Source organism: Trachypithecus francoisi, unplaced genomic scaffold (genome assembly GCF_009764315.1).
Source record: "Trachypithecus francoisi isolate TF-2019V2 unplaced genomic scaffold, Tfra_2.0 Contig01474, whole genome shotgun sequence".
Lineage (NCBI taxonomy): Eukaryota > Metazoa > Chordata > Mammalia > Primates > Cercopithecidae > Trachypithecus > Trachypithecus francoisi.
In genome coordinates, this window is record NW_022681435.1 from 12072576 (window position 1) to 12088466 (window position 15891).

Consider the following 15891-nt stretch of genomic DNA (forward strand, 5'->3'; position numbering starts at 1 on the left):
GGTACATATCCAGCAAAGGGGTTTCTGGGTCATATGGTAGTTCTATTTTTGATTGTGTGAGGCACTTCCATACAGTTTTTCATAATAACATAATTTACATTTCTGTCCACAGCATACAAGGAGTCCCTTTTCTCAACGCCCTTGCTCACTACATCTTATCTCTTGTCTTTTTGATAACAGCCATTCTAATAAATGTGATGTGATATTTCATGGTGGTTATGATTTGTATTTTTCTGATGATTGATAGAGTTAAGCATTTTTTAAACGTACCTGTTGGTCATTTGTATGACATCTATAGAAATATGTCTATTCAGATCTTGCCCATTTTCGAATGTTTGTTTGCTTGTTTTTGATTTTTGCCATTGAGTTGTGTGAGTTCCTTACATATTTTTGTATTTAGTCCCTTGGTTAATGAGATATTTGGTTCAGAAATGTTTTCTATCAATCTTTGTGCTGCCTTTTTTGCATTGTTTTCTTTGTTGGGCAGACATATTTAGTTTAACTTTATCCTACTTGCTTACTTTTGCTTTTGTTGCCTGAGCTTTTGGTGTGGTGTGTCAGTCAAAAAAAAAAATCATTGCCAACGCCAATATCAAGGAGTTTTCCACCCAAGGAGTTTTCTTCTGAGAGTTTTATGGTTTCAGGTCTACATTTAGGTCTTTAATCCATATAATGTTGATTTTTGTGTATAGTGTAAGATAAGAGTCTCATTTAATTATTTTGTAGGTGGATATCCAGTTTTCTCAACACCATTTATTAAAGAGACTATCCTTATCTTCCAAGCCATATTTTGCTTTCCTTTATTTCACTATTGTAAACCAAGTTATTTTCATACCAATGTACATGTAAGTAATCCTTCAGCTTTACAATCTGGAGAAACACAAGTTGTTGATGTTCATTACTCCTCTGCCACCTGTGTTTTCAGGGAGAGGTTCTGCCAGCTCACTGAAGTTTAATTCTTGCTGCGTGTAGAACTTCTGAGATTTAAAAAAAATGTGAATAACTTTGCGAACCATGATAAAATGTTTATTGATTCAAATGAAAATATTTCTCAGTGTTCACTACAGGTTAAACCTACTGTTAGATACTTCATAAAAATGAATGTAATTGATTTTTACACATGCACAGGAGATTACTATTTGTCCCTTTCATTTTATTTATTCATTCTCATGAATAAATGAGAAACTGAGACTCAGATAAATTAAATTGTATTTGTGGGATAAAAGATACGGTAAATTTTAAAAGCAGAGATTTCAACCCATGATTCTGTGACTCTAAAACGAAAATTTATTATATTGCTGTTGGCTTCTGAATTAACCAAAATGATTATAGAATTTTTGAATAAATGATTTAAAAATTCTCAACAATATCTTATAAAAATGAATTTATTTTACTTTGGGTCTTTGAATATTTTGAATATTTTAGTTCTTATTTATCATTGAATATATATATGTATATATATATATTATCAGTATGTTTTAGGTTCCTTAGTGTTTATACACAAAATAATAACTTCAGATTAATTTGCAGGCAAATTTTAAAGTCTTTCATTTTTACTGGGATTGATACTCAATTGACAAATTTTTATATTTTAAATTGGTTCTGTTCTATATTGTGAATTATTATTGCTATTATATCAGACATTTATTTGTTTATTCCAGACAAGGTCTTGCTCTGTTTTCCAGGTTGGAGTGCAGTGGTATGATCATGGCTCACTGCAGCCTCAACCTCTTGCGCTCAAGCAATCCTCCCACCTCTGCCTCCCAAAGTGCTGGGATTACAGGTACGAGCTACTGCACATGGAAAAGCATTTAAATAAAGTATCATGAGCATAAAATTAACCCTGGTGAAATTTAATTAATCTGTAATTTACACGAATACTCATGCTCTAATTACCAGTTTGAAAATGAACACACAATATGCAACACTGGTTTGTTTTGTTGCTTATTAACCTAAAATTTTCTACCATTTTTTTAATCCAATAATTTATATAATTGAATTGTGTGAAAAGCTTCTGAATTAGTAAAACTCCTAGGTAATATTAACAAAAAGAACCATATAACATCACTTGATAATCATTTGTCATATAAAATTCTTAGTCAAATAACTAAGAGTTCAATACAACACACCGGATGAAAAGTTGATATTGACATAAGTATCTAAATTGCTGGTCAACCTATTTCTTAGCAATTTTTGAAGAGTGTCTTTGTTTTCTTTAAGAATACAGTCTTTAAACCATTTATGATGGCATTTATAAAGGGTAATTGTATAAATTTTCAAAACTTATTAATAATTTTCTAATCGAATAGTACCCAGTAATTGTGGAACAGGTTACTTGCTTCTGGTTTGTCAAAAACAGTCTCTTTTTCTAGCAGTTTCATTAAAGCTTCTTTAGATTCCATATAATTCCACTAATTCCTATTCAATGAGGATGCTGTTTTTTGTCTGACCTAGAGTTTTGGATCATATGGACGTGGACCAACCAGTCAGTCAACAGATATTTAGTTCGCCACTAAGAAAATAAGGAAAAGAAACTATGGAAGAGTTTTAGTGAAAATGTGCTAAAAAGAGAAATATCTAATTATCTATTTGGAAAATCAGAAGATAACACGAAAAATTAGGAAGGAAGCCAACATGTGTGTAGATAATAGTTGAGATTTTCTCTGAAATAAAAAAAATGTGAAGTCTAAGATTTGGGAAACAGAATGAATAAATAGAAAGATGATAACTGTTCTCCATGTTTTCCTGGTTTTAATTACTCTTCTAGGTCCTCTGCCCATGACAGGTGCTCTAATTCTGCCCCTGCTAAGGCTCCTTTAGGGACCCTCAGGGAGGAAAGTAGGCCCTGCACCCCCTTCTCACCTAGGCTTGTCCTTTATACTGCAGGTCTTTTAAGTTCCATCGTAACCACAACTCTCTGACACTTAAAAAAACAAGCATTTTAATGTATCTGATTTTGTTCATTGTTAGAGTGTTTTTTCATCAACTTCTACAGCCTAACTGGAGGCAGAAGTCCTATTTGTCATGCAGTAGTTACACCTTTTGGTATACATGAGATATATCACAGAAAATTTTAATAGAGTCATGTAAATATTTGCTATGTTATGATTTAATGTTTAGGAAAAATGTGTCTAAGTGATGAAGGTTATTGGTTCCTGTATCTGAAGGAGGGTCTGCCTTCTCCTAGCCATTTTTTAATATACACTACTTCTCTTAAATGATACAAACATTGCTTACTTGGGGGAATGTATTTACCATTGTTACTGAGTAAAGTAAAAACTGATATATATGCTGTATGGAGTTCAGAATTTTAGAAGATATTCTTATAGTTCTGCATCCTTTCTGTGAAATTTCTATCAGATACCATAGGTTTTTCTTTAATTTTTTGAAGCACATTTTTGAACAGGCTCCTTTTTTTGTTAAAGATCGACTCTCAATGTGGCCTTTAAGGACTTCTGTGATTGAAATTCTTGCTCTTGAGATACAATTTTATCTCTTATATTTAAAACTCACTACATTGAGTAGTGTACTTTATTTTAGTTTTCCAAATACATCAAGGTATTTTCTGGTTCAAATTCTTACATAGATTGTCTCTGGTTCTTGAGACGTCCCTGCCTTCCTCTGTGCCTAACTCTTAAGCATCTTTCAGCATTCAGTGTAAATTTTACTTTCCTAACGTCTCATCAAGAGCAAATTTTTCTGTTACACCTTCATATAACACACTGTACTTCTTTTTACTTGTTCTTTATAATAGATATCACCATTGTTATTACATAATTGTTATGCATTTTTTATTTATTATCTCTGTCCCCCATTAGATTGTGGCATGAGAATATGGAGCCTATCTGTACATTTACAATTATCCCAAGTCTTACACAGAACCTGGGGCTTAGTATGTACCCAGTAGTTCTCTTACAGGGTCTTATAGGTTAATTTGTATCTCGTATTTGAGTGGTCAAACTATCTTTGTCACTGTTTATTTTTAAACTTTTTCTTTCCATAGGCTGCTTAAGTATTACATTTTTAATAGAATATTTTTAGTTACCACATTTAACCAATTCAAAATAGAATTATCTTTAAGGATTTACTGCATAATATATGTCACTAGAGTTTGTTATAATATTTTCCTATAATTAACTCATATAAAGTAAATTGAGTCTTAAATTTTTTTATCTTAATGTATATCTATAGGATAACTTAGGTTGTGGTATTTTGTATTGATTTTTTTAATGTGTGTTAATACCATTATAATTTATCTGCTTGCTGCATGTCTGCTTGAACTTTGTGGTCACTGACTGATGGGAGAGGTGGAGACAGACAATTTGGTTGAGATAATTGATATACATACCATACAATTTTTGTCCTGAGGATTATCTGATTTCCAAGTGAACTGGCAAATCTTCATTAAAATGAAATTTAAGTGCTAATTTCATATTCTTTAAGTGAGAGTGAAAATTGCTATTGTGTTTCTCGAAAAATATCAAGAACCTGATACATATTTATTTATTTATTTATTTATTTACTTATTTATTGAGACAGAGGTTTACTCTTGTTGCCCAGGCTGGAGTGCAATGGTGTGATCTTGCTCACCACAACCTCTGCCTCCCGGGTTCAAGCGATTCTTTTGCCTCAGCCTCCTGAGTAGCTGAAATTACAGGCCTGTGCCACCACACCTGGCTAATTTTGTATTTTTAGTAGAGAAGGGGTTTCTCCATGTTGGTGAGGCTGATCTCAAACTTCCGACCTCTGGTGATCCTCCCACCTAAGCCTCCCAAAGTGCTGGGATTAGAGGCACAAGTCAGCGTGCCCAGCCACATATTCATTTTTATATAGTAATTTATAATACTCATTCTATGACTAACTAGATACACCCACAGAAAACTGAGTACTTACGTTCTTATGGCAACACTTTAAATATTATGCAATTTAGAAATGAAGTAAACGTGCATCAGTTTGAAAATGATTATATAAAATTAGTATATCTATACAAGGTAATGCTAAACATTCATTCAAAAAATAGCATTTAAGATTCTATGAAGATTTGGAAAATGCTATTGGCATAAAGTTAAGTAAAAGCTGATGCAAAATGGTAGATGCACAATAATATGTAATGTGTCAATTAGATACAGGCATTTTCTACACATATACACATACAAAAACATAGCACAATACTAATACGAATGTTATAAAATACTACATGCAATAGTAAAATGATTAGAAATAATTATCTGTTATACATGAGTGTATATATCACACTTACACATATAGAAACATACCTGGAAAGAAGACAGAAGACATAGCTAAATATTAGTTGTCATTTTCTCTGCATGGATGTTTTAGGTAATGTTTCTGCTCCATAATAGCCTGTATTTTATAAAAGTGTATATATATATATAAATTAAATATTGCTTTTATAAAGACATGGAATATTATTTTAAAAGTTGTCTTACTGATAATTTCCAAATTCCACAATTAATTGGTGTATGACTATTTTATTTTTAGTTCCAGGTTTCATTTCTTTTTTTTTTTTTTTTTGGCTACTCCTTGCTAAGTGCTTTCAGTACGTAGATATCTGTGTTTTTATCCATTTCACAGATATATACCACACTGAAAATTTTAAACAATTATCTTTTTTTAATTTTCATTTTTTCTCCTTTTTCACAGTGTATTCAGAAATAGATTTTTAAAAGAATAACATTATTTATATTGCAGTTCCCTAGGAAGAGAAAATGATGAACAATCCGCATGTGATTTTGACTTATGAGGTCCTCAAAGACTGCTGTGCCTCACTATCTTTTAAGAGTTATAAATTTTTTGAGTTTTTTATCATGACAAGAAGACACATGAAGATTGAATTTTTACCTTAATGCTGTATTTGTGAAATGTAAATATCTTGATCGCCAAAGGCTTTGCAGACAACTACCATTATAAAAATCTCTTGTCATTAACAACTTTTGTGAATGATAGAAAATATGTTGGTTAGCAAGTAAAGATAATCAGCATATAGAAATCACTGAGCAGCATTATATGTCAATAATTTAACTAAACTTGTGAGCATTCTGCATTTCATGTCAGGGAATAGCTTGTTCTGGAAAACTACAGAATGATAGCTTGGAATTCTGAATTTATGGAAGGGTGGAAAATAGGGAAAACTTTCTATTTTTAAACCATAAGACAAAAAATATGTCCATAGAACCAATTTGTCCTAACATACAGACCCAAACACTTACTATAACACTGGACAATCTTTTTCTCAAAATGTTCTTTCTGAGCTTCTGAAATAAAATGTTTTCTTTGTTTTTGCCCTATCTCTCTGGTAGTTTCTTTGTGCACTCTTCTTTGGAAAAGAGCCTATGATTGAATAGGGAAAAGAGGGGAAAAGGAGTTATCTCCAGTCACCTCAGCATAAAAATTAACATGAATTTTTTATAATCTTTTTGAGCATAACCCTTGTCATAGATTAAATTGATAACTAATATTAGACTAGGCTCTAATATTAGGTTAGAGTCCAGCAGCGCAATGGAATTAAACATCTAATAATAGGATATTCCCTTTTTCCACATATCCTCGGCTAGCTATTTGCATGTGATTATGATATGTAATACCTTGCATTCAATGTCTGTTTCTGTGATTATCTCCGTGTGGATATTGCACCTCTTTGAAGCTGAGGACAGTAACATATTCCTCATCTTATTTGCTTTGCTTAGCTATGTAACTGTACAATGAATGGTAGCTTTAAAATGACATCGTATTCTCATTTAGTGAATATCTTGAACTCTTGCTTTTAAAATTTAAGGAAAGACAACTGCCTCCACAAAGAGACTGGGCATGAGGCCTTGCTTACCTGGCAGGGTGAGATGCTGCCAAACACATGTTAAAACATTATCTGACATTTTAATATGGATTTTTAAAAGGATGTGTGTTTACTAGTTAGAGAATAGAGAAACTCTAGGGACAGAAGGCATTAGGGAAATGGGTACTCCTTCCGGCACCAGATGCTCACAAAAGTCATTGACAAGAACCCTGAGAAGCCTTTTTCTCCCCCCCAGTACACAACTGTGCTAGAAGAACAGAAGCTGCGGTAAGAAATGGAAACTGCTCCACGACTCATCCCCTCCTCCAGATTCTCCCACTGCCCCGCGGCTCTCCTATGGAGCAAAAACCCTGACACTATTTGAGAACAGGCAGCAAACACTGTCACCCTTCAGAAACCAGTAAAAAATACCTTTAAATTGTGGAAGAGGAACAAACCCCCTGCATATGGAGGAGGGCAAGAATACAAGCCGGGCAAAAACACACAGCCAGGACTCAGCGCAGGCACAAAGGAGACCTCACCCCAAAGATCCAGGATCACAGTTCCTACCTATGAATGGGCTTAAGTACAACAACCTAGAACCTGTACGTCATCTCCAGTCTGGAATGTGTCAAGTAGCAAGTTATAGGTAGAAAAGGTGAAGAGCATGAAGACAGACTGCTCTGAGGTCTGGGACAAAGGGAAGATGCAAAGCTGAGGGTAGAGTAGACATTGACAAAAACTCGCTGGCAAAATAGTCCTTAAATTAAACACAATGTAACATTAAATGCAATATGAAGCCCGTTTATATAATTTGACTGTGTCCCCACCCATATCTCATCTTGAATTGTAGTTCCCACAATTCCCGCGTGTTGCTGGAGGTACCCGGTGGGAGTTTATTGAATCATGGGGACAGTTTCCTGCATACTGTTCTCGTGGTAGTGAACAAGTCTCAGGATATCTGGTGGTCTTATAAGGGGTTACTGCTTTTGCTTGGTTCTCCTATTCTGTCTTGTCTGCCACCCTGTAAGATGTACCTTTTGCCTTCTGCCATGATTGTGAGGCCTCCCCAGCTATGTGGAACTATTAGTTCATTAAAACTCTTTTTCTTTATAAATGACCCGGTCTCGGGTATGTCTTTATCAGCAGCGTGAGAAGGGACTAATACACCTGTGTAGCACTAAGAGTAACCATACTGAAATCAACTCCTAAACACAGAGAAAAAGCATCTATTTCAACTTAATGACTCACTCTAAAGTTCTGGTGGATGAAAAGGCATGCCAGTTGCCTGGCATAAAATCTATTAACTTCAATCTATGCCATTCTACCAAGATGTCCAGTTTTCATTAAAAAAAGTATGATACATAATTGAGAGAAAAACCCAGTAGCATATGGTTAAGAGACAAGACAAAAAAAAAAAAAAAAACAAACACAAAAAACCAGATTCAGATATGAGCTACCTCTTAGAAAAAAATCAGACAAGAGATTTAATATAACTATGGTTAATATGGTAGAGGATCTGGTAGAAAAGACAGACAGTATGAAATGTCTGATGAATAATTCTAGAAGAGAGATAAAAATTACAAAAAAGAATGAGATGGAAATTCTTGATATAAAAATAGAAAGATTGTGTTTAACAACATATTCAATGGACTGGTGAAAAAACTAAATTTGACAATAGAGCAATAAAAAATGTTTTCAGTTTACTCAGGGTAAAATAGAAAGAATAAAAAAGAATGGGAAAAAAGGTAAAAGTATTTAATATATTTAGGAAAACATCGAGTAGTCTAACAAAATTAAATCTTAAGTGTGAGAGAATGGGAAAAATACTTGAAAATAGCAACAGATTTTTTCCAGGAGGCAGAGCAAGATGGTTCAATAGAATCCTACACTATTCATCCCTCCTGCTGAAACACCAAATTGTAACAACTATCTGTACACAGAAAAGCATCATCACAAGAACCACAAATCAGGTGGGCAATCACCTGAGTTTTAACTTTATATCACTGAAGAGGATAGAAACTATGATCTTGAATGGTCAGTGTTACTCATTCCCCAGCAAAAGAGAATACATGCACTTTGCCCAAGGGAGGGCTCATGACAGAGGGCAAAGCCATGCGGGGCTCAGCCAGCACCCAGTCATGGAGGGAGCATTTGGACAGACCTAGCCTGAAGGGAACTGTATATCCCAGCCATTGAAACTTGAGTTTCTCAGTAAGCCTTGCCACCATGGGCCAAAATGCTCTGGGATCCTAGGTAAACTTGAAAGGAAGTCTTGGACACAATGGCTACAATAGCTAGGCAAATTCTAGTGCTAGGCTTGGCTCAGATCCTGAACACATAGGGTGGCATAAGAGGTAGGGGAACACTAGCTGGGGTGGCTAAGGGAGTGCTTGCACCATCTCTCCAACAACCCCAGGCAGTGCAGCTCACAGAAACAAACAAACAAACAAAAAGTAGCCTAATTTTTCTGCCTGAGGAGAAGAGAGTGAAGAGTAAAGAGGACTTTGTCTTGCATCTTAGCTACCAGCTCAGCCACAGTAAAATAGAGGACCAGGCAGAGTCATGAGGCCCTCATTGTAGGAACTACCTCCTGGATGACATTTCTAGACACACACTGGGCCAAAAGGAAACCTGATGCCTTAAAGGGAAGAACTCAGTCCTGGCAGGATTCATCTCCTGCTGACTAAAGAACCATTGGGTCCTGAATAACCAGCAGTGATACCCAGGTAGTATACCCCATGGACCTTGGGCTCTGAAATGTGCTGGCTTCCGGTGTGATGTGGCACATTCCCAGTGGTGGTGGCTATGGTGAAAGACTCCTGTTTGATAAAACCAGAGGGAAAAGTAAAGGGGATTTTTGTCTTGCACCTTAAGTACCAGGTCAGCCACAGTGGCGTAGAACAACAACCAGGCTCTTATGGTCCCCAAGTTGAGATCTAGGCTCTTAAACAGCATTTCTGGACCTGCCCTGGGCCAGTGGGAAGCCCACTGCCCTGAACAGTAAGTTGCAGGCCTGGCAGCGTTCACCACAAGCTGACTGACTATCCCTTGGGTTTAAGTAAACATTGGTGGTGGCCTCGCAGAACCGCCACGGGCTGGAAGTGATGGTGGTCACAAGGAGATGCTCCTCTGCTTGTGAAAAGGGGAGAAAAGTGCAGGGAGACCTTTGTATTATGAATTAAGTGCCAGCTTAGCCACAACAGAACAGAATATCAGGTAAATTTCTAAGGTTTTGGATATCAATTGCTGGCTCTCAGACACCATCTCTGGACCTGCCTGGGGCCTGGGAGAACTTACCGCCCTGAAGGGAAGAACACAAACCTGGCTGTCTTTGTGACCTTCCAATTGTAGAGCACTAGGATCTTGAGTGAACAGAGGTGGTAGCCAGGTAGTAGCAGTTATAGTGGGTCTTGGATGAGAACCAATGCTGTACTGGCTTCAAGTCTGACCCAACACAGATCCCGGTGGTGGTGGCTATAGGAGTACTTGCATCAACAAACCTTCAGTTCTAGAAAACTAAGGACTCCAAGATGGAGTCTCTCTCTCTGTGTGAGCTTAGCTTTCTGAAACTGAAGGTTTGATAATGCAAAATTCTATCTTAGAGTCTCTCTCTTTTTGTTTGGGAGAAAGAAAGGGAAAAGAACAAGAGTCTCTGCTTGGTAATCCAGGGAATTCTTCCAGATCTCATCCAAGACCACCAAGGTGGTACCTCTAAAAGTCTACAAAAACCACAGTGTTATTGGGCTTGGTACTCAAGTTTATTTGATACCTGGAAAGCCTTCCCTAGTAGGATGGGCACAAGAAGCCCAGACTGCAGAGACTACAATAAATACCTAACTCTTCAGTGCCCGAACACTGATGAACATATACAAGCATCAAGACCATCCACAAAAGATAACCTCACCAAAGGAACAAAATAAGGCACCAGAAAACAATCCTGGAGAAACAGAAATATAGGACCTTTCAGATAGAGAATTCAAAGTAGCTGTTTTGAGAAAAATCAAAGAAATTTAAGATAGCACAGAGAATGAATTCAGAATTCTATCACATAAATGTACAAAAGAAATTGCAATAACTAAAAAAAATTAAGCAGAAATTCTAGAGTGGAAAAATGCAATTGGTATACTGAAGAATGCATCACAGTTTCTTAATTAATAGCAGAATTAATTAAGCAGAAATAATTAGTGTGCTTGAAGACAGGATATATGCAAATACACAGTGGAGAAAAAATAAAAAAGAATGAAGCATGCATCCAAGACCTAGAAAAGTCTCAAAAGGGGAAAACTAAGAGTTATTGACCCTAAAGTGGAGGCAGAGAAAGAGACAGGGGTAAAAAGTTTATTAAAAGGGATAATATTGGAGAACTCCCAAACCTAAAGAAACATGTCAAAGTTTAAGTAGAAGAAGGTTATACAGCATAAAGCACATTTAACCCAGAGAAGGCTACATTAAGGTGTTTAATAATCATACTCTCAAAGGTCAAAGGTACAGAAAGAATTCTAAAAGCAGGAAGAGAAAAAGAAACAAATAACATACAATGAAGCTCCAATACATCTATCAAAAGACATTCAGTGGAAACGTTACAGACCAGAAGAGAGTTGCGTGTCGTATTTAAAATGCTGAAGAAAAAAATAAACAAACAAAAATCCTTTACTCCTAGAATATTATATCCTGTTAAAATATCTTTAAAGAATGAAGGAGCAATGAAGACTCCTCCAAACAAACAAAAGCTGAAGAATTTCATCAACACCAGACCTGTCCTACAAGAACTGCTAAAGGGAGTCCTTCAGTCTGAAAGAAAAGGATGTTAATGAGCAGTAAGAAATTATCTGAGTTATAAAACTCCCATGTAATCGCTTTATCATAATTCTTAAAATTGGGTAATGTCAGTCCCTCAACTTTGTTCTTTTCCTTGAATGTTGTCTTGGCTATTCTAGACTTTTGGCCTCACCATATACCCTTTTGAGTTAGTTTGTTAATATCTACAAAATAACTTACTGGGATTTTTATTGGGATTGCATTAAATTTATAAATCCAGCAGAAAGAACTGAGATCTTGACAATATTAAATCTTCCTATTCATGAACATGGAATAACTCTTTATCTAGTTTGACATTGATTCTTTCATTAAAGTTTTGTAGTTTTTCCTTACAAAGCTACAGAATCAAGAATGTGTGTTATTAGTAAAAAGAAAAGATAAGTAGATAAATGGAACAGAACACAGAGCCTAGAAATAGGCCAACATAAATATAACCAACTGCTCTTTGACAAAAGAGCAAAAGCAATACAATTTTAAAGAGACAGTCTTTTCATCAAATGATTCTGGAGCAATTAGACATCCTCACGCAAAAAACGAAAAAAAAAAAAAAATCTAAACAGAGCCTTACACTCTTCATGAAAATTAATCCAAAATGGACCACAGACCTAAATGGAAAACACAAAACTATAAAATAGTTAAAAGATAACATAAGAGAACATGTAGATAGTCTTTTGTTTGGCAATAACTTTTTACATGTGGCAGCAAAGGCACGATCCATAAAAGAACTGATAAACTAGACTTCATTAAAATTAAATATATACATATATGCTGTTCAAAAGATACTGTCAGGAGAATGCAAAGACAAGTTAGAGATGGAGAAAATATTTGCAAAAGACATATCTAATAAAAGATTTAGCTGAAATATATAAAGAACTCAAAATTTCACAATAAGATAATAAACAACCTAGTTGAAAATTGGACCAAAGACCCAAACAAATAACTCACCAAGAAGTTCTACAGATGGCGGGTAGACATATGAAAGGTGTTTCCCATCATTTGTTATCAGGGAAAATGCAGATTAAAACAGCAGATATTGGCCGGGGATGGTGGCTTATGCCTGTGCGCCCAGCACTTTGGGAGGCCGAGGTGGGTGGATCACCTGAGGTCAGGAGTTTGAGACCAGTCTGGCCAACATGTTGAAACATCGTCTGTACTAAAAATACAAAATTAGCCAGGCGTGGTGGTGTGCACCTGTAATCCCAGCTACTCTGGAGGTTGAGGCAGGAGAATAGCTTAGAACCCAGGAGGTGGAGGCTGCAGTGAGCCGAGATCATGCCACTGCACTCTAGCCTGGGCAACAAAGTGAGACTTGGCAAAAAATAAAAAATAAAATAAAAAAATAAAAATACTAATAGGTGTGAAGCAGTATCTGTTTAGTATGGCCAAAATCTAGACCATTGACAATATCAGATGTTGGTGAGGATATGGAGAAATAGAAATTCTCATGCATTACTGGTCGAAATGCAAAGTAGTAAGCCATTTGGACAGCTTCTTGCGAAACTAAATGTACTCTTACTATACAATTCTGCCATCATGCTCCTTGGTATTTGCCCAGGAGTTGAAAATGTATATTTACACAAAAACCTGTACTTGGATGTTTATAGCAGCTTTATTCACAGTTGACAAAACTTGGAAACAAAATGTTGTTCAGTGGGTGAATGGATAAACTGTGATTTAATCAGACAATGGAATATTTTCAGGCCTAAAAAGAAATAAGTTACCATGTAGGAAAAGTCATGGAGGAAACTGAAATGAATATTATTAAGAAAGAAGCCAATCTGAAAAGACTACATCCTGTATAATTCCCACATATTACATTGGGGAAAATGTAAAATTAAGGAGACATTGAAAAAATCAGAGGTTTGTGAGGAAGGAGACATGAATATCGAGAGCCCAAAGGATCTTGAGGGCAATGAACCTACTTAGCATGACACTATAATGACTAATACATGTCATTATATATGTACAACCCAGAGAATCTATAATACTGTCTCAGCCAGTTCAAACTGCTGGAACAGAACTACCATAGACTGGGTGGCTTAAACAACAGAAATGTATTTCTTACAGTTCTACAGTCTGGAAGACTGAGATCGTGGTGCCAGCATGCTTGGGTGCTTAGGGAGGGCTCTCTTCTTAGTTGGTAAATGGTTTCCTTGCTATGTCCTCACGTGGTGAGGGAGATAGTAGAAGCCGACTCTCTTTTGTCTCTTTTAATAAGTGCACTAACATCATAAGGGCTCTACCCTTGTGATGTAATTCTCTCTCAAAGTTTCCATCTCCAAATATCATTCTTATTGGTGTTAGAGTTTAAAGACGGAAATTCTGTGGGGATACCAGCACACAAACATGGAGTCTATAACACTAAGGGTGAATCCTAATGTACACTATGTTCTTTCAGTGATAATAATAAGTCAGCGTAGATTCATCTCTTGTAATAAATCATATTCAGTGACAATGATCCTAGGAATGCAAGTCTATTTTGGTGTTTCAGAATCAGTCACAGTAATTCAATATATTAATAGAATAAAAAATTATACAATCACATGATTATTGACAAAATTCAATATTTACTACTGATTAGAAATTATCCACACTCAAGAAGTAAAAGGGTACATCCTTGATTAGATAAAAGGCACCTCACATAAATTCTACCGATTAGATAAAATTGTGAAAATGGTGTCTTACTTAATGTTGAAGACTGAATGCCATCGCCCTTAAATTCAGAACAAGGCAAGGATGCATCTCACCCTATTCCTGTTCAACATTGTATTGGAAATTATGTCCAGTATAAAAATAAAGAAAAAGAAATGAAACATACAGTTTATGCACCTAAAACCATAAGACAGTGATAAAATAAATTAAAGGTTTAAAGAATTTGAATGATATTTTATGTCCATGGATAGAAAACTCAATAATGTTTAGTTTTAAATTTCAAACCAAACCTTTCCTGGATTTATAATTTAAAAAATTCAGGTGCACAAATTTAAATGGAAAAGAAAAAGAAGTAGAATAGCTAAGATAAATTGCAAAAGAAGTTGGAGAACACACACCACCAATTTCAAGACTTACTATAAAGCTAGGATTATCAAGTCAGTGCGATATTGATGAAAAAATAGATACACAGGTCAATGAAACAATACAGATTCCAGATACATATCAATAAATATTTAGACAGCTTCCATCCAAAATACATTGTTAATAAAATTAAAAGGCAAGTAAATGACTTGTAGAGGATATTTGCAATTTATGTGTCTTCATTCCAGAGTATAAAAAGTTTTTTTAATCAATAAGAAAACAAGTGATCCAATAAAAAAAAGATGAAAGTTTTGAATAAATATTTTACCAAAGAAAATGTATTCAAACAAGCCCACAAAAATCTGCTTAATGCCATAAGTCGTTAAAGAAATACAAATTGATGCCAAAATGAGATATCACTATACCTATCAGAGAGCATTCTTTAAATTTTCCTCTAAATGTCCTTTCCTATTCATTTCTATATTTGTCATCTTAGGTAGATTACCTGTGGGATATAAATAAACTATTTTTGTGTTTCTCCAAGTTGCAGCTTTCTGAATAAATTTTGCTGAAAACTTGGAATCTTGGGTTAGCATCAAAGCCTTGGGGAAGTTAATTTCCAGCTATATAGTCAGTGAAAAAACTTTATAAGAATTTCTAAGAGATTTACCTAACTCTGGAACTACGTGTTTTCATTTCAAGGGAAAACGAAGCTTGCAACTTTGGATATGTGTCTAGGTGATAAAAGTGAAAGACATTGACATAGGTGTTTGTCTGGTCCTTGGTGACAGGCATTTACATTCCAAAGGCTGGGGTGAGAACCCAAGGTCCTTTCTATTCAAGGAGCAAAGGTTTCTATTCCGCAGCTAAGGAGGGGAAGGAAAAGGCAACTCTGTCTCTTTCACATGCATGAGCAGATCAATCTATTTCCTTATCTAAAATACAGACTATGATTTTCTGAGACGTGACCTGGCTTTCATTGCATCACTCCAGGAGGAATAATAAACCAAGAAATACATGGGAAACCATACACTCATTATTTGCTTTTTGTGAATAATGATAATCTGTCTGAACTGGAACACCTTGCATTTACATTCAGGATGAAATTAATAAAGATGAATAGTAAAAATGAAACAGTATCTCATCCTAGTCTGATATCTGGGACATCAGTACTTGGCCCATTTCAAAAGAAATAGTCTATCTTCAAACAGGTTGTGTACATGGGATAAAACTCATTACTACTAAATTAGGCTCTTCACCTG

At 35.4% G+C, this 15891-nt stretch overlaps 1 long non-coding RNA gene across 2 annotated transcripts; it reads right to left on the minus strand.

Moving 5' to 3' along the window:
• Positions 1-841: 841 nt before the first annotated feature.
• LOC117098901 lies at positions 842-13809 on the minus strand. Of its 2 annotated transcripts, XR_004443643.1 has the most exons (6): positions 13680-13809; positions 6231-6351; positions 5863-5951; positions 5277-5364; positions 2313-2512; positions 842-977 (listed from the first exon to the last, which is right to left on the minus strand). It is a non-coding gene; the product is annotated as an uncharacterized LOC117098901 (long non-coding RNA). The 2 variants fall into 2 exon arrangements; XR_004443644.1 differs by lacking the exon at positions 6231-6351.
• Positions 13810-15891: the final 2082 nt, after the last annotated feature.